Source organism: Anser anser (genome assembly GCF_964211835.1).
Source record: "Anser anser genome assembly, chromosome: 10".
NCBI classification, from domain to species: domain Eukaryota; kingdom Metazoa; phylum Chordata; class Aves; order Anseriformes; family Anatidae; genus Anser; species Anser anser.
The window spans coordinates 7071320-7096875 of record NC_139730.1 but is presented as its reverse complement, the minus strand read 5'-3'; the positions used below and the strand labels follow the sequence as shown (position 1 = coordinate 7096875).

Below are 25556 nucleotides of genomic sequence, written 5' to 3'. Positions count from 1 at the left end.
TTGCAGCGTAGCCAAGCTCCGCGTGTCTTACTTCCCAGTAAGATGCCTCTTTGCGTTGTTTACCTCTTTTAATTCTACAAAGTGACTTGGGATGGATCTTTGCAGCAGAACAAGTTCCACACTTTTACCCACACGGTCTCTTGCGAGCACGAAATTGCACGGACACTGGGAGTTTTTCTGCTGCTGGTGTTCTGACAATGAGCTCTCAGTTTATAAATACAAGGGGGATTTAAGCAGAAGAGGTTTATTCTGCAGCAGGATTATCCCCTAAACGTGGCATGTAAAGAAAAAAAAAAACAACACCTTCCCCAGCCTCACCCCAGGGACAGGGTCTTACATGCAGCAATGGGTTAGTGCATAAAGTGGAGAGAGGAAGGGTGCCGGAATAATACTCAGTCATGCTGGGATCCCCTCTACTTGCAGAAACACGCCTGCATGACGGCAGTAAAAATCAAAATAAGACAAATAAATAAGAAAAAAAACAAAAAAAAAAACCATGCAATGCAGAACTCTGCTAGAGCTGTAACGCTGAGGCAGCGGGCTGGGTTTTATTACCGTGAGGAAATCACACGAGCTTCATCTCTCTCCCTCCTTGCCTGCTGTGCAGCCTCTCGCTCTCTCCCATCCCTCCTCTCCCTCCCCTTCGGCTCCGCAGCAGGGCTGGGGTGGGTGGCGCTGCGGGTGGGGCGAGCAGCCCCCCGTTTCCCTCCCCACCTTGGGCTCCCTGGGCTGGGATCCCCAGGGCTGCATCATTGGCATGCAGCGCCCGGCAGGACTGCATCACTGCTAGAGGAGATGCCGGCTCCGAGCCTCCCGCTGCCGCACGCCCCGCTGCGCCGCGCAGCCAGCAGCACCGGACACGACTCGGGGTGCCCAAGGTAAGAGCGAGGTGCTCCCTCTGTGCTCCATATATAAAAAAAAAAAAAAAAGGGTGAGGAGAGGCTGATGGAAAGCTGGCAGCTCCTGGGGTCTCCGTGTTGAGTGCCGGGGAGGTTAGTGTAAGAGGCAGGGCAAAGCTCTGTCTAAAAATTAATACAGGAGATGCCATGAAATGAAGATGCTTAAGGATGCGGAGCCGGTGGCTGAGTTGGGATGAATCCACGGGAACCGTCGGGGACTGTGTTAGTGGAGGGAGATTGGAGGTGTCGGGGCAGCCAGGAGTGAAGCAGCGATGCAAACTCGCCCCGTCACGCTGCCCAGCTGCCCGTGCTCTCTCCAGAAGGGGATGTGCTGCTGTCTTTTGTACTCTTCACTTGGGCTCCCGTAATTTTTAGATGAGTGCTCACGGTGTGTGTCCAGGTCGGGGTGGGCTGGGGTGGAGAAGAAAGATCACAGGGGAAGGGGCTGCTGTGTCCATGCGGGAGCTCTGCGCACCCGTGTGGGTGTGGGTGTAGCACCCCAAGGTGGCTCTGCTCACCCCGCTGCACACCTCGCTGCCAGCACCCCTTCGGATTGCCCCTTGTCATCGTCCTCCCCAGACCCTGGGAGACCTTAAACGTAGCTAAAACTGAGAACTGCAGTTCGTCACCTCTGTTAGGAAGGATGAAATGAAGCCACGGAGAGAAAGCGATGGTTTGGGGTGCTGGTGGGGCTGGCACCCTGACCGGTGACTGTGGCAGGACGTGGGTTCTCCGGTGGGAAGTTCCTGTGCGTGTGTGCGTGCACCTCTCTGCTCCCCACAACACATCCAGACCTACATCTCTGCGGGGACTGCTTTTTCTCCTAGAGGACAAATGTCGTTCAAGGGAGATATTCATCTAGCTGCAGTAATATGATTCATAATGCCAGGATCCCATTAAAAATCACGGATAGGAACTGGATTCACAGAGAAGTTAATTGTAATGGATCACTTTGTCTCAGGAAAAGAAAAAAAAAAAAGAATTACAACTCATCAACTATAATGTACAGGTGAGGAGGATTGCAATGCTCAGAGGAACCCTCGCTGTGCTGAGATCGGGTGCTTTTAAGCACAGTGGTAGAGCTTAAAGGGCTTTTCTGCCATGGGAGGTCTGGGCAGAAATTACAGGCAGGAAGAGAGTAAGTCATGTGTCCGACCTAGCGTGAAAATTGCTGCTTCATGGCTCCTCTGGCTCCCCGGTGTTATCCTTTGGGGGAAGAGAGAGGAAACGGCTAATTATCTGCCGTACTTAGGCAGATATATTATTTTATATATATGCCTATATAGGTTGAATATACAGTAATGCCTCACTGGTCATCTCAGGGTGAAGCACTGAGCTAGGAGTCGGATCCTGCAGCAGAAAGAGGAAGGGAACCTCTCTCTTCCCTGCGGGAGATCTGGGAGTTCAGATCTGAACTGACACCTTTGGTTTTCCCGACATGATTTTGCAAGGTGTAATGGAAGAGCTGGAGGAACCCTACCAGAGCAGCGAAGCAAGACAAAGAGAAAGCACCCCACAGGACAGCATCCTGGTCAGCTTGCCCAGCAGAGAGTGCTCTGCCCCATGAAGTAGTTCTGTTATTTGCACCCTTTTTTATGTTCTGGGACATCCCTGCGTGAAAGTCCCTGGTACCTGACAAATATTTATTGAGGGGCATGAGCTGGAGGTGGAAGCCCAGCTTTTGTGCATCCTCCTGCCGGGTTTAGCCAGGTGGTGCCCAAAATACAGCCAGGCGGCCTGGCCCATGCAGGCAATCTCCATAAATCTGGCTGCCTGTCTGCAGGTAGGGGGTGGGCACCAACTTCTGGAAGTGCTGTTAAAGTGGATGTGGAAGGTCCCGTGATGAGTGTAAGAGCACACAACCTGGTATTTGGTACAGGGGGTACATGAGTTTAGATTCAAAATAAGAATTGGTTCGGTCTGTCCTAGTACAGAAAAAGGCAGGGTGCTGAAGAAGGGTTTTTTGTTGCTCGTAATAACCCCTGGGTTGGGAGTGTTGCTTTTGGTGCAGTGAAGAGGCGCAACAAGCAGAGGAGCCCCCGCTGACCCGCGGTGATGCTCTGCAGCCCGTGCAGCACGGCGAGGCAGGTCGGGGTTTGGAGGAGCCCGCGCCTGGTGCAGCATGAGTCAGGCTCCCCGCCTCGCCCACGCCGAGCGCCAGCCCCCGGCTTCACCATTCCCCTTTGCTGGCCCAGGTACCAAATTCCAGGGCTAGGAACAGTCCTAGCCAAAGCCCAAAGCCTGCTTCCAAAATTCTCTTCCTGCGCTGTCAGGTCGGCAAATTAATTTTCCAGATCACGAGCTGAAAACTCATGAAATTGTTCCTGTCTGAAAAGATTATGGAATTACTCCCATGCTAATGAACGTTTAACATCACAGTAACTGAAGGACCCATTAGGGCTTTGACAGCCAAATAAAGACACAGGAGGAAAAGAGAGCCTGTGGTGGCTGTGCCAGACCTCACTTCGTGTCTGGGGCGGACGGGAGGAAGAGGATGACCGAAGGTCCTGACTTTATCCCTCTTTCTGTGAAGGGACAAGCAGGGAAGGTCCCTCCTTGCTCAGTGCTTTTCCTTCTCAGCAGCTCTCCGACAAGTACCTGCCCCTGGGGTGGCTGTGCTGGTTGCAGCATCCTGCAGTGGGATTATCCAGGTTTAGCACTACCCTTTATCCTCCCGAGGCATTGCTGTCACGCCCTGTAGTTTGGGACCGTGGCACAGGTCTCCAAATACACAGGAAGAGCTGTGACCCTACCGAGAGAGTCTGGCAGTCATTAGGGAGAAAATATACACCTGGGGACGAGTCTGCAAGGGTCCTGCTGCCTTTCCCAGAAGTGCGTCCTCGCCCTTGCTCTTCTCGTGCTGTAACTCCCCAGTTGCAGCCGCTTTGGGACATCCCCTGGGGTGGGACGGGGAAGAGCGAAGGAGCTGCGACACAAAGTGAGGGCCGCTCTATATTTAGGCGAGGGCTCTGTACAGAAGGGCTAATCCTCTTTCCCTGAATTATCCAGCCTGGGGATTAGACTGTGTTAAACCCCCCCCAGGCCTCCCCTGCTGGAAAGGGCAGCGGCAGGGGAGGGAGGCGGAGGTGCGGGCAGGTTGCTGGTGACTCCCGGCGCTGCTGGCAGCCCTGCCGAGCGCTCCCGGAGGTCACCGGGGGCCCAGGCGCAGAGTGACACCCGAGTGACGTGTGTGGCACAAAGAGGAACACAGAAAGGAACATTATGGCATCCCGATTAGGAAAGAACGCGGAGCTTTATAAATAATTGCGGAGACGAGGGAGTGCGGCAGCAGGTAGGAGGAGGAACAAGGGACCCAAAGCAGCAGTTTCCCCAGGTGTAATCTCCTCCCTAGGCTTTTCCAAGCTGTTCCTTTAATCAGAAAAAGGGGTGTTTCTTGGATCACAGCCAGTGCCCCCGAGAAGATGTTCCCAACGTACCTGCTCGGGCTGGCTCTGGAAGTGCAGTGCTGGGGACGCAAGTTCAGGCTCAGCTATTCGGAGTGCGAACGAATCGCTGTCACTGCTCCATTAAAACGCTGAAGGGAAGCCAACAACGCAGCTCGGGGACAGCGAGTGTGTGTGGGGGGAATGGGACGTGAGGAAGGAGGCAGGATTGCACCAACAGCCAAAAAGGGGAATCTGCTTCTGAGAGGAACAGAGCCGGCGCCACTGCTGATCTGTGGCTGGGCGTGCGGAGGGGCCCTTGCTTTTCCTCCCTTAATCTCCAGAAGCTGGAATCTATCTCAGAACAGTATGGTTTGTCTTCCTTCACTCAGCTTTTCATGCCTTAACAAGGAAATCAGTCTTTTATCTTTGCATTTTACCACTTACTGGGGGTCCTGCCACCTTGTCGTGGAGTTACCTCCGCCACTGCTCACCCCGTGGACCCTCACGGTGCAGCTGCCGTCCCCCAGACTCACCCTGGCCACCCCCGACTCAACTGCTGAAAAGTAGAGTTTGCTAGTGGGGAAGCCAAATACACCAACACACTTTATTTTTTCCCTGCATTTAAATCAGTTTATTTTCTGCTCTACATCCTACATAACCTAAATTGAGATTTAGACCCTATTGTACTTTCCCCTGCCCAGAACTGGGACAAATAGAAAGCCTCGTCCTGCTGTTCAGCATTCCCACGTTTACCCTCAGCATCTAGAGGATGCCACTTAAATAACTTTGTGGCAGTTTGATTTGGAAGGGGAATAAAAGGCTGGGCTCCCAGCTCCCAGCCAGGAAGGGAAACACCTCGGCTGGCCCTGCAGCACCTGCTCTGCCTGTGCAGGCTCTGCCTTATTTCTGAGCACGAGGTTCGAGCTACAAATCACCGGGGAAATCCTGGATGGAAGAGAGCGAGAGCAAAAAGGGGGAAGACCACGGGAGATCTTTGCCTTTAACGTGAGCTTGGTGCCTTTTCCTCCGCGTGCCGAGCATCCCCGATTTCCTGTTTAACTTGGAGTCAACACATCTGTCACGTTAGCATCTCCCGCTGCCTGGTTCCCCCCAGCCACCCCCCTCCCATCTGCTCTCCCTCCTGCCTCCAGCCTCCCCCCGCTCCCGTCGCTTTGTGCCTGGGGTGTGCTTGTGTGTGTGCGCCGGGCTTTGCCGCTGCCCGAAGGACTTTTCCACTGCTTGTGCCTCAGCACCTGGACGCGGGCGCAGTGGGCTGATCGGCTTGGCTTGCAGAGCATTTACTTCTAATCTCCAGCTTGTGACATCCTAGCGGAAAGGGACGACCCTTTCAGGAGCGGCTCCCCGGGTTGGAAAGAAGGGAAATGGATGGTGAATGGCTGCGATGAAATATTTCCCAGCTCTGGTAAGAGATGCTTTTCTCTTGGTGCTTTTCTGGACGAGCAGTTGGGATGTAAAAGTAATAAGGTTTAAGGGGTTAAAAAGCAAAGGGAGGGGAGCTGAAAAAGCCACAGGATAAAAAAAGAAAAAAACAAACACAATGAAAGCCAGCTGGGTTTGCACTGAAGCTTTTCTAGGGGTCAGTGCTCATCAAAGCAATTTAATTACTGTTAGTGAGAGGATGGGAGCCGAGCGGATCAGACAATGTGTGTGCCGAGGCAATCAGAGCAGCTTTAACCTGCATACCGTTTCATTGCCCACTCTGTTTCTTTTTTCCTGTGGTATTTCCAGCTTGGTCTGGGGAATATTTGGAGAGGATGGGCAGGTGCTGCTACCCAAATGCTGCTTTTTTAGGTCCTATGCTCTTCACTGCAGGAGTTTTGCATGGTCATTCATGAATTCTTGCCCCTAAGTCAGTGCATAAAGCCCATCAACTTTTCTAGCTGACAAACTTTCTCTGGTGTGAGGTCTCACTGCGTTTTTCCCCTGAAACCAGCCCCCAAGGCATTGCAAGTATCTGCTATATAAGGAGGCACAAATGCAGGTGCTAGGAAGGAAGAGGCTCTATCCGGACTACGTGGACCATGAGCTGTCGGATGTCCTGGGCATTGGCTTACTCTGAATGAGAGGTCCGCGAGTCGATTGAACTCGCATGGCTCTCAAAATGGGCGTCCTGCGTCTATGTCGACTGCTGGCAGAGTAGACCAGGGATGAATTTAGGGCCCTTGTTTAAAGAGGATCAGGGAGTAATAAAACTAAGAGCAGCCTTAGCAGCCTGGTGGCATTGAATCCACAGAGGTCTGCAGATAATGTTCCTGTTGGGAAAAAATAAAAAAAATAAAAATAAAATAAAAGTTAAAAAAAGGGGGGAGGAAATAGTAGAGTGATGGAATGATGAAGCCTTGGCAATTTTGCTGACAGGTACAAAGCTATGACCTTCTTCGCAGACCTGTATTCCACCCAAAACCTGGTGCTTCGATCCAGTAGTTCCTAAGATCATTTAGTGAGAAGAGGCTTTTGAAAACATTTGGGTTTTTGATAAAAAACCAAATTATTTCTGGATTTATTTATGACAGGCAGAGTTAAAAAAGCTACTCCTGGAGAAAATTGCAGGGGTGTTTTGTTTATAAAAATGTTCCTCTCATGAAGTGTTCATGCAGAAACCTCCACCTGCACCAAACTCACCCATTTCCTACTCCTTGATGTCGGGCACCTCGACACTTGGAGTGGGCCACTCTGGTCCTTGCGCTCACTCTAGAGCATCCTTGGAGTTTCAGGCGCCGGTTACATTAAATCTGAAGATAAGGATCCTCCTCTCTTAGACAGCAAATTTTGGCATGTTTTGTTGTTTTTTTTTTTTTTTTTTTTTCTTGTGGGTTTCAGGGTGACAATCTTCTGTACAAAATCTGTGTCTTGCGACCAGTGGGTGAAGTGAATACAGGAAAGTGGAGTGAGCTCTGTGTGTCTGAATCCCAGCACTGTGTAAGAGGGAAAGAGTGCAGGAATTGTCTTTGGGAAGTCTGATGATTGTATCAGTAGGAAAATCTTAGAGAGGACAGGTTTTGCTTCCTCTGACTGAAAAAAAAAAAGGAAAAAAATGGTTTGTTTCAAACGATTAAAAATCCTTCATTCCCTGTTTGCAGGAAAACCACTTCTGAGCACCAGAAATGTGTATAATTTCCATATTTATTTTTTTTCTTGATGAACTAGGTTATAAACTCTGAAGGGAGGTTGACGCCAGAGTATCTTTGCTATCTGTCGTGTGTTTGTGTGCACCCGATGTTTCTCCCACGTTCAACCTGAGGTGTTGGCCAGGGGTGACTGTGCTTTCCTGGTCCCTGCTGCGGTGCTGCTCAGAAGGGTTCATTTCCTCTGTGTAATTAATGTACTCTGTGATATTTATAAAGAGAAAATCCTCATACCCATCTGTGGTAGTTTTGGTACACCTGCCAAGATGAAATTCTAGGGCCAAATTAATATTACAATATGCTAGATGTATAGATTTTTATAGCATCCCAAAGATATTTCCTGAGAGATGCTGATTTGGTATTGGGGAAGTGAAGGAAAGGTTCTGAAGTCTTCGACTCTGGACTTCTGCTTGAATTTTAATATTTTCTCATGGACATTTGGGCTACAGAGGGTGGATTTCTCCTGTGAAAAGTCTACTTGGTAAGGGCAGGGAGTCGTATGAAACCCTAAACAAAAAATACCCTACATCATTCATGTGAAGACCCTTAGCATCAGTGTCATTATCTCTTTAGGATGAGATAAGCAAGGAGATGGAAGACGAAACATTTCCTGGCCTGGGAAAATTCCACAATATTTGATTCAAATTGGAATCCTGTCACCTCGTGCTCGTCTCTCCGGATTTTTCTTACCACATCTGCTAAATTATCACCAGCTATTTGTGTTTTAAACGAGGGCTTCCTCCCTCACAGCCCATCTGCTCAGCCTGTTTGTTCTTCCCGTGCAGTCACGACTTTGTCGTCACGTTTCTGCCAGTCGATACACGCTGGTGTCTGGGGGGATAAGGAAGATGAGGTACACGGTGGCCTTTCAGGTTCCCTTGTCTGGAATGAATTAGAAAGGAGGGCTGGGTCAGAAAAAGGTGAAGAGAATTGAAATTGAAATGAAAAGGTATTTAGCCAGGGCAAGAAAGCTAGGAAGCTCAGGCCACCTGAAGGACAACTCATCTCTTTTTCTTGTGCTGTCCTAGTGGATGCTTACAGTCAGATTTTAATACTGACTGTGTGCCAGAGATGTAGGGTGTCACGACCCGGCCTAGTTTGGCTTATACGACAGTCAGTCTTACCTGGTGTGCATTTTCTATAAAAAGAAGGACCTGTAGTTGGGGGAACACCCACCCACGAACTCTGTGGGGTGTTAAAAATGTACGAGGGTGAGCAAAATCCCTGCAGGAGATTTTGACCGTGGGGAAAGTGCAACGGGAGCCAGTCTGCTCCTGCATGTGTGATGCCTGTGTTTTACTCAGCAGTGGTGAGCTGAACACGGGTCCCGTGCCCCGGTGCAGGTGGGCACAGCCAGGTCTCAGGGATGCTCCCAGCACAGCCTCCGGGCAGCAGAGAACAACTGGCCTCCTCCGTGGGGTGTTTGTCCTGTCCTTTATGGCACGTGTTCAGGCTGCTGCAGATTTACCAGCTCTGAGTACTCTGAATATTGCAGCTCACAGGTTCCTGACCTCCTGAGCTCACACCCTGCTCTCCTCGGGCATGTGGGATGCCCCCGGCAACTCCCTCTTCAGTGGCAGCCGGAGGAAAACCCCATAGGGGTGGTGACAGAGGCTTCTTTGGGGAATCCCATTTATGAAGCAGCCCGACACAGCAGTGACAGCCCTCAAACAAGCCTGGTGACATCTTGTTTTGGTGGCTGCCATTTCCTCTGAGGCACGGTCATAGGGGGATTAGCACAGCCAGAGTAGGAGTTTAAAGACAGGTTTAATCAGATGCCTCCACGATGATGACCAAGAGATTGGCGAGGTTTGAGCGAATGGAAGTACACAAAAAAAATCCTTCTCCTGTTGTACTTGGCACAGAGGATCTATTGCAGCAGACGCTAACACTAATGGGTAAAAGCTCCTTTAGATTTGCAAGCTATCCCAGGGTGGGTGGATTCCGATTTTAGTCCCAGGGCTGCAAATCCAGTAAAATAAGCAAAATTCTTCTGGGTTTCTGCCAGAAGCACAGATATATGGGCTATTGTGAGGGATATGGCACCTCATAATATAATAAAATTGAAAAGCGACCATTCTGTTCTCCCTGTATGGGGGCCAGGGCTCACCGCCCTGATCGGTGGGAGGGAGGAGGAAGAGAGGGTGCAAAGAGTTTGGGTACACGACAGGTGTGGGCCTTTTCCGAAAACCTGCAACAACAGAGGGCTGGCTCACAAAAGCTTTCAGCAGACACGAGTGAGGAAGTCTGACCCTAGTTCCTCTCTACTTCCCCTGAAGCTCAGAGCGGGCACCAGCAAGGCCAGCCCCTACTTGGGGAGCTTTAAGGAGGTGTCCTTCTGCACCCCCACCCCACACGCATTCACAGTCCAAACTCACAGATATTTTTACAGGGCTGTCTCATTGCAGGGATCGATCGTGCTTTAATTAAGAGCGCTTGTGGAGGGGGTGTTAAATGATTTATATGCAGACACAGATTGAGAAATCCCAGTGGTTTCTTCTCCTGATGTGTAGCTGCAGTTGGCAGGTCAAGGTTTCCTGGCGTTCAGGAGCAGCTAAGGATCTTTTCCACTTGTGACACGGGCCCAGAGTTGCTGGGTTTGGTGGAGGCTGAACCTCCCTGGTGAGCCAAGTCCGGCTGTGACCAGCATAGAAGGAGCACGGAGCCCGTTTCCAGCGGGGCCAGCATGTGTGTGTGACAAATCCTGCGGTCCCCACTGCCATCCATTAACCTTCTGGTGACTGTGGCTGCGCTCTGAGGTTGTGCCACCTTGGGAAAGCAAAGGTGTGTTCTCAGAGCTGGAGAATGGTGAATCAAAGCGGAGAATTTGTAATTAATCTTGCATTTATTATCGTTAATTGAATGTGCTTTGGGCATTTTTTTTTCTTTTAGATGAGGATAGTTAGGGGTGGGTTATTAGTGTCTTTTTTACTATGCTAGCAGGATATCTTTTACACTTAGGAGCTCAGACACTGTAAACTATCAGAGGTGCTGCTCGTGCCGCAGTGCCCGTGGTGCTGTGCAGCACGGACATCCCCAGCCCCACGTCTCCGGTGGGAGAGGGAGAAACCAGAGCCTCGAGGGGACGCTGGGGGGCTGCAAGGTGCTGAGCAGCTCAGGGAGGGTGCAGGACCCTGGTCCTCTTGTAGGAAATGTTCGTGGATCAGGAAAAGCCTAATGCATGCAACTTCTGCACAGTCCTGCCCGCAGCCAAGATTTACACAGAGAGAAGTGGGCGAGAGCTCAAGCCCTGCTGACATACGGCTACAGGGCGCTGAGCACAGCAGTTTCCCAGCCATCAGCAGGAAAGAAAGCAAGGTTCACACCTGGGAGGCGGCCGAGAAGCTGGAACAGAGGAATGAAAAATAAGGTGCCTCGAAGCCATGCTGTTTGAAAGCTGAAGCAGCAGCCAGGGCTCCCGTTTGGCTTCCTACCACACCGAGCTCGCGAAGGAGGAGAGAGGCTCCGGGAGGACGACAGGCTCGCCCCTGGGCTGCTCCACACAGGCAGCTGGGGCTGGTACCCGCTGTTTCAGGCCATGCAGCTGATTAAATATTGAAAGGGTCTGCTTGCTGTTGCTTGAAAGCTTCCGTCTGGATGGCAGCGAAGTTACGTGAGGACAAGTTTGCGCTGGCACAGTTGCTCTTTGCTTAAAGGGGGGGGGGGCGTACACGGAGCAAAAATAGCTTTGTGGGTCTGAGCAGAAAGGTGCTGTTAGGACGTGGGTTTAGGTTACTCCTTTTACTACTCCAAGGCAAGCTGTGGGAGAGCTCAGGGAGGAGCTAGTGCAGCTGGGGGGCAGGCTGAGTTATCAGAGGGACCCCTGGCATCGGAGGCTGTTGTAGGTGCTCAAAGGCGACGGCTGCGGACACCCAACGTGGGTGAGCACACAGCAGCCTCGCTCCAGGCTGCAGCCAGGATCACCTCCAGACTTCCCTGGGAAAGGAAGTGATGGATGGAGGCACAGGCGGAGAGGAGGGAGGAAGAAGGGGTTTGTGGTGGGTTGGAGGATTAGGGGGAAGAAGGTCCATCACCGCCTTGCGGCATAGCCAAATCTCAGAGACAGAGAAGAGTTGTTTTCAGGTGGAAGGAGAAAAAAAAAATGACCATTTTCCTGCTCCCCAGTCAGGCCTGCTGTTTCAATCCCATCTTCCAGAAGGACGTGAAGGGGATGCTATGGGCATCTTCCATGCTGCACGTGGCTGGGAACCTCCGGAGCCCTGTGGCTTGGTGCCTTCCTTACAGAGCACGAAAGGGGCAGGCTTCCTTGGTGGCAGAGATTTCCCATCAGTTTCTGCCGTCAGTGGGTAGCAGGGTTTTCCCATCACCCCCCTGAGCTTTCAGATAAGCTCGTGGAGCCTCCCGCGGAGGTCCCAGAAACGACGCCTATTCATGCTTTCATGGATTTCTGCAAAACAGTTTCTTTTCTGCTTCCAGCTCCACTGAGGATGTGGTGATTTCTGTCTCTCAGTGGGGTTTGTGCTGCAGGGAACATCCCAGCAGGGACAGCTGCAGGGCTTCGCCAGCAGTTTAAGTCACTTTGAGCAATCAGAGAAGCCACGTTTGTCCTGGAAAACAAAGTTACTTTTGCTGTCTGAGTGTCCAACATAGCTGTTCATACCTTCTTATATATATAATCGGTGTGGAAAATTGGTTTCTTGTTGTTTTGTTCTTGTACCTATAAATTCAGTGAAATCTGCCACAATTCAGCTAAGTACTCCTAGAATTTGGTTGTAGCATCCTTGTGATAAGGAGTTCAGCAGAAACGCCTGTGAGCAAGCAGATGAGCAAAGCTTTGCTTTCTTTCATCCTAAGTGACGCGGACGGCGTTTGCTTTAAGGTTTGCTAAACCCGTCAAGGAATTTAGCAGCTAATTTTTTTTCAGTGGTGAGGAAAAAGGGATCGTATCTATTTTTCCTGTTCAGACTAAGGTGGTATGTCCACTGCAGAACTTGCTGCTCGCTATGCAGTGCCATTATTCTTTAGAGCTAATTGAAAGTAATGCTGAAACTTGATTTCAAAAATTACGTTAACCAGTTCAGCTTGTGCTGGCCATTGATCAGTTCCTAAGCGGTTTTTAATGGCGTTACGTGATCACTGGTAATTGTACTTGATTAGAAGAACATAATCACAACAGGGCTCATGGATGAATTCGCAGCTGATCAAATCTGGTTTCGTCCACAGCCCTGAGGTTCTGATGCATAATATATCTGAAACTAAATTAAAAAACAGACTGGTGGTGTTATTAGAATGGGATGTTTGTTCATAGTGGAAATGATCTGATAAACTATTATTATTATTATTTTTTCTTTCAGAGTGTCTAGTGTAGCTGTTCAGTTTCAATTATTTTTTCCTAATTGTAATAAAAAAAATTATCTTGGCACTCAGAAATATTCCAGCTGGAAGACTTCCAAAACAAAATATTTCCTATTACCTTTAAAAATCAAATACCTGAATCAGATTTTATTCCTACTAGACTCAGCTAAGGCATTTGATTAAAACCATCCAGAATTTCCGTCTCCAAATAATATACAGTCAAATGCAGGACCTGATAATATTTTTTCCATTTCTAAGGAAGGGGTTTAACTAACGGTTGTGGGATTTATTTTCTTGTTTGCTTGGTTGTTTTTTTTGTTTGTTTGTTTTTCTCATACCTGCTATGAAATAATGCTATGATTTTGGCATGCCTATGTAAGATTTCAGTGCAGACTCCATGAATGGCTTTATTTTGCATCGGTCTGGTCCTGTTTGCCCATGTCTGGACAGCCTTGTGCTTGCAGGGAGGTCATCATTCAGATTTCATCTCCCCACCGAGGGGGAAAACCTACTTGCTCCAAGATCAGGGTAAGCCTAAGAGGCTCCTGAGATGTGCTTAGAAATAAAAAATGTCATTGCAGAAGTGGAGGCTTGCTCTCACCAGCCATGCATGGTTAAAGCACATAAAGGCAGAGATCTCTCAGGATCCAGCTCCCATGCAAAGGACAGAGAGGACCCACAAAGCCTTTAGTGACCCCACAGGGAGCTTGCACCAACTCAGAGCATCCCAGTGAGTGTGCACGTCCCTGAGCTGGAAAAGAGCCATGAACAAATGTTCACAACAACAGCACCCATTTAGCCATTGCCTTGTCTCCATGCCAGGATCAGCGACGATTTGTTTCCTGCCTGTTCCAGGCAGACAGACGTTTTCTTTGGGTGTGTTACGCAGGCTGTAAGTAGTTTGGATCAGCGTATTGCATCTGCACCACGTCGGCGCTCATCAGGTGCTCTTTCTAAAGGATGTTGGAGATAACAGTCTGCTGAGTGGGTGAAGGGAAAAAAGGGAGAGTGGAAAAGGAGAAAGGGGCCAAAATGGAGTTGCTTGTTCAGTTACAGCTCAGTTACTGGAGGAAGGTCTTTTCTTTTCTTTTCTTTTCTTTTCTTTTCTTTTCTTTTCTTTTCTTTTCTTTTCTTTTCTTTTCTTTTCTTTTCTTTTCTTTTCTTTTCTTTTCTTTTCTTTTCTTTTCTTTTCTTTTCTTTTCTTTTCTTTTCTTTTCTTTTCTTTTCTTTTCTTTTCTTTTCTTTTCTTTCTTTTCCTTTCTCCCCAGCAGTTGCTGAGTCAAATGTACATATCAAAGTTTACCGAACAAGCCCTTTCTGCATCTTTATGCAAAACATTTCTTGCTTGAAGATGGAGCCAATTATCGTGCTTGTATTTACCCTGTTCTAGGAGCCTGCCTGGCTCCTATCTATATTTCATGAGTCTCCACGCTCCCTGAGGCTCTGCTCTGCCTGCAGTGAAGGGCTCCTCCACCGCAAAAGCAACGATGACTCAAGCAAAATGCTCAGACAGATGAAGCTCCCTGGATTTACCTCCCCGGCAGCCTGGCCTTTATCCCCTTTAATGCTGGGTGGCATTTGGATGCTCTTTCAGAGCCAGCCAGCAGTCAAGCACATGCAGTGGCCACCAACTGATCCTCAACTGATCCGCCTGCTCCTCGTACTCTATGCATCCTGTCCTTCAGCCCCAGGAATATTGGCATCAGGCACTGTCTAAACTTCAGCCTCAGGCTGAATTTCAGGTTTCCACATCTGCTGCAAATGCCCCAGAGCCTGGCCAAGCTGATTTCTTATTTGGTGCACCTGGGGATAGATGAGCAGGAGTGCAGCACTCCAGGCCAGTCCCCTCATTTGCTCCCCAGGTAAACCTAGCCAGCTCTGTTTGAGAAAGAGAATTTTTTTTTTGACTCATTGATTGCTTTGAAACTTTCCTTTTAGTTCCCAGCTGAAATGCCTTCCTGGCCAGCTCACACTCTCCTTGTTCTTGCATTCACATTGGATTAAGTAGCACTTTTTCCTTCATTTTCTCTGCCACTGCCGTCAGTGCAGCTGGGTCCAGCTGGACACTACGGACAGTCCATTTACACTCCAGCGAGGCCAATCTATTAGTGCAAACGAGAAGCTCTCCATCTTTGGAGAACATGCTCCCTCTTTCTGCTCAAAGAATTTTCATCCAAACGTTTTATTCTCAAAAGAAAAAAAAAAATCTGTTCTGAACTAATTGGAAATGCTTGAGAAGCAGACATTCCCTTTTGTCCTTTTTTCATTGGAAGAGACTGAAGTCACTGCAAAATTCTGTATCTCTGGGGAAAACCTGGCAAATTTTGAAGAAAAATATTGACTGTTATGAAGAAAAAGGGTGTTTGCCTTTTTTTCATAGAAAATTGGACAATTTTCTGGCCCCTTCTCCTACCTTTATCTCCCTGAATGAAACAAACTGGCAAGCAAGGAGGAGAAAAACACTTCAGACTCAAATTTTAATACCCAAGGTTATTCCAGTATCTTTCCAGTGGACTCCAGGTTTGCTGGGTTCTCTTAGTCAGAACCGTGTGGAAGAAACAAATGTCTGTTCTTGTCAGCAGAGCTGTATTTTTAGAAGAGATTCGGAAAATAGAAATAATGTTGTATTTCTTTAAGTAGCGTGGGGGATTTCCTATGGTGCTCCTTTTTTTTCTTTTTCTTATTTTGAATTTACTTTATGGTTGAAATACTGTGGGTCTTGACTGGTATTTGAACCCAACTGTGCCTATGTAATTTTTTTTTAATATTGCTTTTATTGTGGAAAGAACAAATGACACATCAGAGGTAAATCTTCAGCCGTTTATGGTGCAGCATGCTATTCTTCCAGTTGGGATCATGCCAGAGGAATAATCATGTTTATCTATGCGATGCATATCTCTGAGATCCACCGTTCCCATTGCTATGCAATCCAAACCCTGGTGATTTTACGACTGCTAATAAGCACTGTAATTAGGAACCTAATTAAATATCCTCTGATCTTAGCTTCGTAGAGTTGATCAGCTCAGGGGGTTGGTTTGGATTCTCCATTCCTCACTTCACACAGGCTTACAGAGCAAGCAAAGCATGGCTGCTTTTTCACGTCCTTTGAAGTATATCAGATACTGCTCATCAGCAGCGCGGAGCTCAGGGACAAACAGACCAGCAGCACGAGCCAACGTGGCTGGTAAGTTCCTGCAAATTATATCAAATGTGTTAAGAAAAATCAGACAGGATGCCTGAGCTAGGAAGGAGCCAGGAAGGGCAGGGAAGCTTTGGCACCTTCCAGCAGAGAAAGTTAGCGGTGCCTCGACCACCTGCAGCAGCGCAGCTGGCGATTTGTCAGGGTCGTGTCAGAACGACTCTGAAAGGATCTAATCCATGGCCAGGGGCAGGTGCTGAGGGTGCTGTGCAGAAGCATCAGCAGTTCTGCCTTCACTTGGCAACCAGGGTTACTCTACCAGAAGAAATCAGCGCGGTCCGCGAGCCAAGGGAGCTCTCTGCGTGATGTCAGGCTGCGGGGAAAGCCCCCGCTGCAGGGAGCTGCGGGCGTCGCTTCCCTCCTGCCACGCACGTGGGATGGGGGGCAGAAAGAGAAGCCAGGTAAAAAATTCCCTGCCTGTCCTGTGGGCTGTGTCACCACAGAGTGGCTTTCAGAGCGAGGAGGGCACCCCAGATGAGCTGGACAGAAGCGGGCACCGGACCGGAGGAACAGCACTGAGGCTCCCTGGGGATTACAGGGGGCAAGCATGAGGGATGGCTTTGGGTTCATGGAGCCCTGCTACGTTTTGCAGTCCACTGCTTGAGTGACACCCTTGGACTGATGCCCTCTGTCCGACCATGGTGGATTTCCCTCAGACTTTATAGCACTCAGACACAGCAGCAGTCTTTCTGAGAAAGAAATGTTTTCTCAGCTTCCAGCAAGAGACTCAATTGTAAGAAGGCAGGTGGTTATTTCCCAGAGATCCTGCTCATTTCACAGTTGAATTTCCAAGGATATCACTTTCAGAGAGGAAATGTCTACTATCTTCTCGACCTTATATCAAATTCCAGTACCCCAAATTCAGGCACCATGCAGCAGTTGGTAAGCAGAGACCTCCTGCAGAGCCTGGGTTTCCTGGATGTCCTCGATGGGGACAGCTGGGCAGGTGGCACTTAGGAAGCATGTAAAGCTGTCACCTGCACTTTGTAGAAGATGGACACTGGTTTTAGCCACTAAAGTTTACAAGAAATTTGGCTTTTTTAAAAATCAGCAACAACAGCAACAAAAAAAAAGATAGGCCAACTGCCTCACCTGGAGGATGATGGATCTGTTTTGGTGTAGTCTGCAGGTGTAGCGTGGCTAGCTTGTGTTTTCCTCACTAGCCCTGGGGAAAAAAAATATCACACCTGTGTCCTGTGGGGTGATGAACAGACACAGCAGTGAAAAGCAGTGAGCTGTGAACATCCAGCACATCGTGTTGGGGCAGAGCTGGGGCATGAGGCCTATGAGTGCCCCGGGAGAAAGGCTGGGCCGCAGCACTGCAGAGCGTGGGGGTCTGGGCAGGACCAGCCCTGGCAGGGCTGAATAGTAACCATCAGCACTATTTATCAGGACTATTAGTAACCTGGGAAGCCTCCACCATCCAAGGCATCTCCAACTCTCAGCTTCTCCATGGGGAACTGATAAACATTTTACGTTTGGAAACAAAACTCCTTCCACAGACCAGTTTGAAAACCCATCTTAGCCCAATCACAACAAACCCATTTACTGTCAAATACAGGCGGTATTGGCCATCTTCCAGCAGCTTAAAACACAACAGACTCTTCGGTGTCTTTTACTCACTGCTCTGTGCCCATCATGAGATCCATTTGTGGTTCTCATATGTACAGGAATTGCAGAGACTCGGTGCTGCCCTTGTTCCGTACCCATTTCCTGGGTTCCTCATATCTGCACTTCACAGGAGAAAGGTAACGAGTGAATTTAGTGCTCGGGCAAAGCAGTGACTTCACGGCCCTGAAATCCAACCTCCACCACGGCACAGGCATACCACTTTCCCCGGGTAACAGCCTTTTGATGGCCCTTGTCCAGGTGAGATATATCACCTGCCTCCGTTCCCAAGCACCTCACAGCACATTTGGGAGGCGGAAAGCAATCAATCCTCTTCTGAGAAGGGGAAATAGAGGCAGAGACAGCAGTCACACGACGTCTTACAGAAATTCTGTTACACAGAAAGGATTTTATATGTCAAAAGTCCAAAACTGATACGTTAATCATAGGTCCATATTCCTCTTCCTACCTCTGAGGGGAGGGGTCAGCTCTCGCCCCTTCTGCTTAGCCTGTGGCCAAGGGACCTGTTGCAGGCTTGGCGTTTGGGTTTCATTGCCGTGGCTGCTTCCTCCTGAGTAATCAGGGAAGTTTTGCAGCCAGCACCGTATTTTGCATTGGTCACTGAAGTGTCATCAGAGAGAAATCTTTTTCCCCAACTCGTCTGGGTGAGATGAAAGGCTTTGTATCCACCCACTGTCTGCAGGCCATTCCCTGGCTTCCCTTCAAGTCAGCCTGATGTTACACTTTGATAAATAACTTTTGATTATCATCTTCTTCTTGCCACTTCCTTCACCTGGGATATTCTATTCCTTTTTCCCCTGAAGAAGCACCATCTGCCTTGAAGTATTTGTTATCCCCTTGAAATTTGCCAGCGAATCCCCCCAGGCTCATCATCTGGAGGACACCTGCTCTCACACTCCACTGCTTGCCTGCTTTCTCCTTTATATCATCCAGGATTCCTGCTTCTAGCAAAAGTCTTGAATTTATTTTGTCTTAAATTTACTCAGAGTGTGACAGACTGTATTTCTCTCTTCTCTCTCAGGAGCAGAAGCCATTTGCTGTGATAGCACTATCTCCTGGTGTCGTTTCTATGTGAATAACCCCAATTTAGCTGGTCAAGGGAAGCCATTTCACAACCTTCCTATTACTGCTGCCCAGAAATGATCACCAAGGGAGCTCTTTAGCCTGGGATCCCCCCTCTGACAATGAGCAGCAGCAAATATATCTCAAACGTCCTCAGTAGACAGCAACAGAATAGGCAACACAACCGTGAAGTTTTCCTCTTGATAGCTGGCTTATATCTTGAAGAACTTTTTTCTCCTAGTAGAAAAAAAGATTGTCCAGGCCAATGAAGCTCATGGTCTCCTTTCCCTCAGACACATCCTGTCCTTGTTTTCAATGTAGTCAAGGCCTCTGCTTTTATGCTAACTTGTAGATAGGGATTTGCTTGTGTGGGATTTCAATTTCTTGTCTCACGAATTTCCTGATGTCTCATTGTCTCCTATTCTGAGCCAGCAGATAAGTTCATCCCGTTTACTGTCTTAGGGCAAAAAGCCTGATTTTTTTTCCTTTTCCTTCACGCTGAAAGAAATACTTAAGTCCCAGAGGAAGCTTGGAAACAACACCTACACGAGGGATAAGAAAGGCAAGTACTGCATGGAAACCCCTCGCCAAGCTTGCTGCCTTGTCCTGCCTTCCTTCCACCCAGGTCGGGCTTTCAGCAGCCATTTGGCCACCAGTGCCATCTGCCACCAGCTGACTTCAGCAGTCTTGAGAAGGAGTCTTGCAGAAAAGCATCACCAGCTAACTTGGGGTTCAAGTGTGGAGCAAAAATAGAGCTCTGCACGGTGGTGCAGGACGTGATCTCTAAAGCTAGGTGGGGATGAGTAGTATCAGCAGTAGGAGTAGGTGTGAATAACACACTTCGGGCTGCACACTATGCCAAATTTAAGAGCTCCCCTCTGAGCACTGAGGAAAGCAGGAGCTAAAGGAAAGCCCACACTCTTTGATCCTGCTCATATGCTCATCAGAAGCCATGTGGCAGTGCACTGCTGCGGGAAGGGCTGGCAATAGTCATACCCAAATCCTGGCAAGCACTCCCTAGAATGCCTTTCAGGAGTAGCTTTCTGTGCTCTTTAAGACCCATTGTGCCTGGCTTTGCAGCACAGAGAGCGTGGCCATCTCTCCTAAATGTCAAGACCATCAAAATGGCAGAGCAACAAGCAGTCAACATGGCCCTGATGATCCCAGCAAGGGATTCCCAAGACATTAAGCCATCCTTCCTCTAACCAAACCCTCCTGAGTCCCGACAAATGGCTGCCCAGACATGTATTTTTTCAAACCTTTTCCTTACCATATTTTACAGAAACCTCGTAGGTAAAACATAAGCAGAAGTAGCCTGAATTCAACTTTCCTGGCATAAATTGCGTTGATGGCAATTTGACTTTAACTCCCATATGTACTGCCGCATTCCTACCCACAAGCATGAGTCACGCTAAGTAATAAATAATAGCTAAATCTCTCTGCCTCGACAGGTGATTTTGAGGATTTTCTCTCTTGCGTACACATGAACTATGGTGCTATAGCCTGATGATGTATTGAAGCTATTAATTTTTGGAGATGAAGCTTTTTCATCATTAACGTCCAACCTGAACACAGGAATTTATTAGGCTGTTTGGGCGGCAAATGTGCTGCCTTCTCACCACTGCGCATATGCCTAACTGCATCGTTTTTGCCCTTTTACTGTCTCAAGGTAATATTAGTTTCCAAGACTGGGTGTTCCAGCTACTGTTACATCTTCTCCTCCCCCTCCTTCACCCTGCCTTGTCCTACCTCTTTTTTTTTTATATATATATATATCTCATATCCTGCTGTTGCTTTCTCTCCCTCTTTGGGCGCTGCAATATTGGCTCTGTATCAGTGCTTTCCCCTTTCTCTCCTCCTCCTTGCCAATTCAGCAGAGGCATGAACATAGTTTCAGAAGACAGTAGGAGACCCATGTTACAGCTGAGAACTACATGACTTTGGGCTGTCAGGATACTGCCCGTGCTTAAGGCTCTGCATAAACGAGTTGCTCTTGCAAAGAGCTATCCTAAAAACTCCTGCAAGGACAAGAAAGGAATATGGAGTGCCTGGGAAAAAATACTGCCAATCCTTCTTTCCACGCTGTTAGGGAGCCTACTACATGAGCTCAAATTATCTGCCCTCCTTCTCTGCTGCATGAGTGCACAGAAACTGCTGGGGGCTCTTGTGAGTTGGAAGCCTCCACATGGGTGTAAAACATGAGTATAAACGTAGGGTTGCTGTATGCAAGGTTTTGTGTTACTGTTAAATGAGTACCAACATATTCCAGACCCTATGACAATTTTTGTTTGCACAGCTAGCCAATAAAATAAAAAAATCTCGTTTATATATATATATATATGTACATATATATTTTTTTTCCCTGCAAGATGCCTGTTTCAAAAGCAGGTTTTACAAAGATCCAGACATCTGAGATATTCACAGTACAGTTTCCCAGCCAAGATAGGCTTTGCAAGTTGCCTTCTTAGAGAAGAAAACATCACTCTGTGGGTGTGCATTGTGAATACGATAAACACTTAATGGTATCTGTTGAATGATCCTGGATGCTACAAATTTCAGGTCTCCTCAGTAGTATTTCATATCTAAAAAAATGGTCAAAGCAATCAAAATGCTATGAAAACAGATGGAGCAAAAACAATTGCTCCAGTACTTTCACTGTTAAATAACCTTGAAAGGAGTCTCAGAGTGAACATCTTTTTAAATCTGCTGCTGCGTGCACTTGCATTTCTCCACAGGCAAGGTGTATAATGAACAGTGCATTTGCAATTTGGAAAGCTGTTGTGGCCACAAAACAATCGTATTGGAGGGCTCATTTAAAAAAAGAAAAAAAAGAAAGATGCTGAATTTAGTTTGAGAATCACCCTTCTTATTTGATCTAAATCTTAGCTTTGCGATAACTACACTTCCTGAGACTATTTTCATGTAGCTCTGAGAGGAAGCATAAGTAACAAACCTACTAAAGAGCACGATGGAAGCATAAGGTTGGCTGTGACTGTGACAGGCTGCGGCACGGGGGATTTCTTGGAATGAGTCTGTGTTCTGGCACAGCCAGTGCCTTGGTACACTTCACTGGAGCTGGCAAGCAACTGCCTCTAGAGACTGATGCCTGAGCACCCTGGGCAGGGAAAGAGCTGTTCCCAATAGCAGGAACAGTTCCCTGCAGGGAAGGTGCTCAGCCAGTGGAAATCTCTGTGCTAGAGCCCTTTCTTGACACTGTCTTGGAAAACAAGAGAACAACCCTGCAAAGGCTTGGTGTGAAATGCATTGGAAATGTCCTTCTGTCTCTTGTTTGTGGGGAGGTTTGTCAGTCCCACACCAACAGGAAGGTGAGCACAGGCTGCTGATTTTTTACATTAACTGAAAAAATACAGTCATTTCATATTTGAATAGGACGTGATCATAGAGCGGTTTGGGTTGGAAAGGACTTTAAAAGGCCCTTAAAGCCCTTCCAGCTCCAACCCCGCCTGGCCATGGGCAGGGACATCTCCCACAGGACCAGGCCTGTGCCAGTGCCTCACCACCGTCATACTAAACATTTTTTTCCTTATGTCTAATCTAAACCTACCGTCTTTTAGTTTAAAGCCATTACCCCTTGTCCTATCACTACACTCCCTAACAAGAGTCCCTCCCCAGCTTTCCTGCAGCCCCCTTTCGGTACTGGAAGGCCGCTATAAGGTCTCCCCAGAGCCTTCTCTTCTCCAGGCTGAACAACCCCAGTTCCCTCAGTCTGTCTTCACAGGAGAGGTGCCCCAGCCCTCTGAGCATCCTTGTGGCCTCCTCTGGACAACGATGAGACATTGCACCCTGGCTGCAGCAATGTGATGACTCTGGACAAAGGGGTTTTGTGGCACAACTGCTCTGAAGACACATCATCTGAGAGGAGCCAGAGGGGGAGCATCAGGTTTTGGCACAGCAGAAAGGTGGGAAGGACAAGAGCAGAAAGTGCTGGAGTGACACAGACACAGCAGACCTTGATGCCACTCTGTTAGCTAGAGACAGTAGAAAGAATGAGGGATTTCATAAAGATACTTGCTCAAATTAAATCCCTTCTGAAAGAAAGCAGCATTTGGAAATCACTCAGGGTTACATTTGCTTTCATGACTCTGCCACTGGAGCAAATCTATTCATCACAGCCCTGTATTAATGAATTAGTTAATTAAGTAGCTCGTTATTTAATAACACAGATTGTAAGTGTGATGAAATAAAAGTCCCCTTTGTAGCTAGAGGCACATCTTTGCCAATGAGCTAAGCAGTTCGTAGTTAATCAGGCATGCTTGCTGTCTGACACGGTCAGAATTTGCTGAATCACAGGCAGTTTATTTCCAAGGTTATTGCTTACAGTCATTTCTTGGAGCTTGTCAGGGCCTCCAAGCCCAGGAAACTTAGAAGCTGTCCAAGGGCATGTACACATGGAAATGCTCAAACTCATTAGAGGGCACCAGGGCACAGTTATTTCTGAATCAGCACTGAATTACCTATTGGTTTATACTGCCAGGTAAAGTGCTGATGGAGGGGCTGGTTCATTAATAAGCAATAAAGCCCCAGAGACTCTAGCTTTAAGATACTGAAAAAGACAAGGACATAATGGAAACGTGGGTTCAGTGTTTGACACTGGTATGGCTTCCCTGGGTGACCCTAAGAAAGCTCCCTGATTTACATCTGCTTTGGGATATCTGGGAGCATTGCTTGGTATCCAGGTCAGGGTTTGTACTTCAGCTCCACATTAGGAAGAGATTTGTGGGGCAGCAATGCTCACCTTTATTTTGGTCATGTCAAAGACGGCTGGGTGTGAAGGCTGAAGAAATCCTCAGCTTGCTGGTCCATTGGGGCCCTGGGACTCCGGGGCAGTGCAGAGCACTTCAGCGTGCAGTTGAAGCCTTAGTCTCTCTTTGCCTCAGGTTGTGATATGTTAAACAAGCCTAAGAACTTTTCCTTGCCTTACAGAGGATGCACTGTAAGATGCTTAGGTGCTATGATAACAGGAGAGAAGGGGGAATAGGCATCTAGGAGACGTTTATAGGCCACGAGTGTTTCTCCAGCAAAAAGAAGTTAATCTCAACAAGATGGCCAAATTCCAGTTCACGCATATGCATTTCTAAGTTGTCTTTGCGTAAATTACCATCTCCACGAGTTCTGGCACTTGAAATCAGACACTTCTCCCACTAGTCCTCCTGCTGTGATCCTCTCCCATCATCCACGGTTTTGTTCTTTTCCCCTTCACCTCCTCCCTTCTGACTAAGCTCTCAGCTGTGATTTCTCCCTCCTTTTGCTCCTTGAAGCAAGTCTGTTCATTATTTATTAACTGCCATACTCTTATACCATCTGTCTCAACTCATTATCCATATTCAGCTTGTCAAATTGACCTTTTAGGGCCTTTCTCTGGAATCCTAATGTGTAGTCTGGCCCTCCTTATATAGCTCTGTGCTGCTAAGCCATTGGTTTCCAACTCCTACTGTTCGATGTTCCTCTGTATCTCACGGACACCCAATTTACTAGTCTGTGTCCTTAACTTCAGAAAAGCTGTTTATTCTGCTTGACTGATGCTTGTTCCTTCTTTCATCTGCTACATATTCACTGTGCCAGCTTGCTGCAGCACAGACTGTCTTAGCTATGACCTTTAAAGCATCTGTACCAAAAGAATATCAGGCTTTAAAATATAATCTCCCTTAACAATCTAGGGGACTTTCTGTCCCTCGGTTCATAATGTAACATGGCAGATTACAAGTTCAGCCCACAGTCACTCCGCTGTGAAAGTCACCGCCACATCAGGCAGTTGGATTTTAGTGCCTGATGTGCTGGAAACCAGAAACCTCCCTCAGCACACTGGGGATGGAATAGCACAAAAAAGTGTAACAGCATTAGAGCAGTAGAGCCAGGTTCTTACTTAATGTAAATCAGGATGGCTCAATAAAAAACAGCTGGACTCCTGACATTCATACCACATCCAGCTGTGCCCCCAAATTCACAAGCTATTGTAAACGCATGATCTTCAAACATAACTTCTCTTCACAGAAATTATGTTGCTATAGCAAAGTAACGCAGGATGCTCAGAACATATTAAAGTAGGTGTTTTGCCACGGTGAAATAAAATTTACATGGTATGGACCTGCACAGGAATATGTATAAACCACCACAGATCAATAGAGATTATCCAGGAACCGTAAGACAACTTAAGTTCAATAAACTCTGCAGCAGAGAATTTCGAACTGCTTTCTCTGTTAAATAATTAATCTGATCTGCTGGTAGCACACCAAATTGCTTGAGCTCTCTTTTCCCTTCATTTCTCAATATACTCGGGCTGTATCAGCACTGATCATCCTCCCATTTACAGCATAAGCAAGCTGAATAAATGAGTCCCATCCCAGAGATCCCAGCAGCACATTAGAGAAAATCATTGATTTTTACGCTGAACAGAGGACTTTTACCTTACATGTCCTACCTGTGCTGCAGGGGAGCAATCACTAGGTGCCATCTGTACTGCTGAAACCAGTTCTTTGAGCCAGGTGATTTCAAGCCAATGGCTTTCAAACATCTTGCTCTTCTTTTAACTCACAGCTACTCATGCAGGGTCTGTGGCACAGATAGCTTGCTTAATAAGCTCCACGGAGAGTTTCTGAACCTGCATTACATATCTATTAAATAACTTCTTAATAAAAATCTTAGGGGAAAATTGTTTTTGTTCTTAGTTTTCACTTAATGTAGAGCTCTCCTCTGAAGCCACAACAAGAGAAACCTCTTTATCCAGAGCTCAGACTCTTTTTAAGATAGCTACCTGTTACAGACATGCATGAGGCAGCTTTGATTTTTAAATCTCTGTTGTCCAGACCCAGTTAGCCTCTTGTGAGTATTTGCAGTGACAGCTGATTGCTATAACAGTAAACAAGTAGCTTTGCACCTGAAAACCATTTATTGGCATGCC

At 47.7% G+C, this 25556-nt stretch overlaps 1 protein-coding gene and 1 long non-coding RNA gene across 7 annotated transcripts in view; one reads left to right on the top strand and one right to left on the bottom strand.

Moving 5' to 3' along the window:
• The first annotated feature begins 313 nt into the window (after positions 1-313).
• The window catches only part of SV2B (synaptic vesicle glycoprotein 2B), a 63112-nt gene continuing 37869 nt past the window's right edge, over positions 314-25556 (top strand). The window contains exons 1-2 of one of the 4 annotated variants that reach the window (XM_083849907.1): positions 314-878; positions 5601-5708. The gene's annotated coding sequence lies outside the window, so the exon portion shown is untranslated. Of the gene's footprint in view, positions 5709-14027; positions 15932-25556 lie in introns of those variants that run through there. The other 3 variants (XM_083849906.1, XM_083849905.1, XM_083849908.1) reach the window with 3 other exon arrangements.
• On the bottom strand, positions 15943-25445 carry LOC310904739. 3 transcript variants are annotated; one of them, XR_014588589.1, is made up of 3 exons: positions 25077-25445; positions 17039-24743; positions 15943-16923 (listed from the first exon to the last, which is right to left on the bottom strand). It is a non-coding gene; the product is annotated as an uncharacterized lncRNA (long non-coding RNA). The 3 variants fall into 3 exon arrangements; XR_014588590.1 differs by having other exon boundaries at positions 17039-24263; XR_014588591.1 differs by lacking the exon at positions 25077-25445 and having other exon boundaries at positions 17039-17111; positions 17570-25063.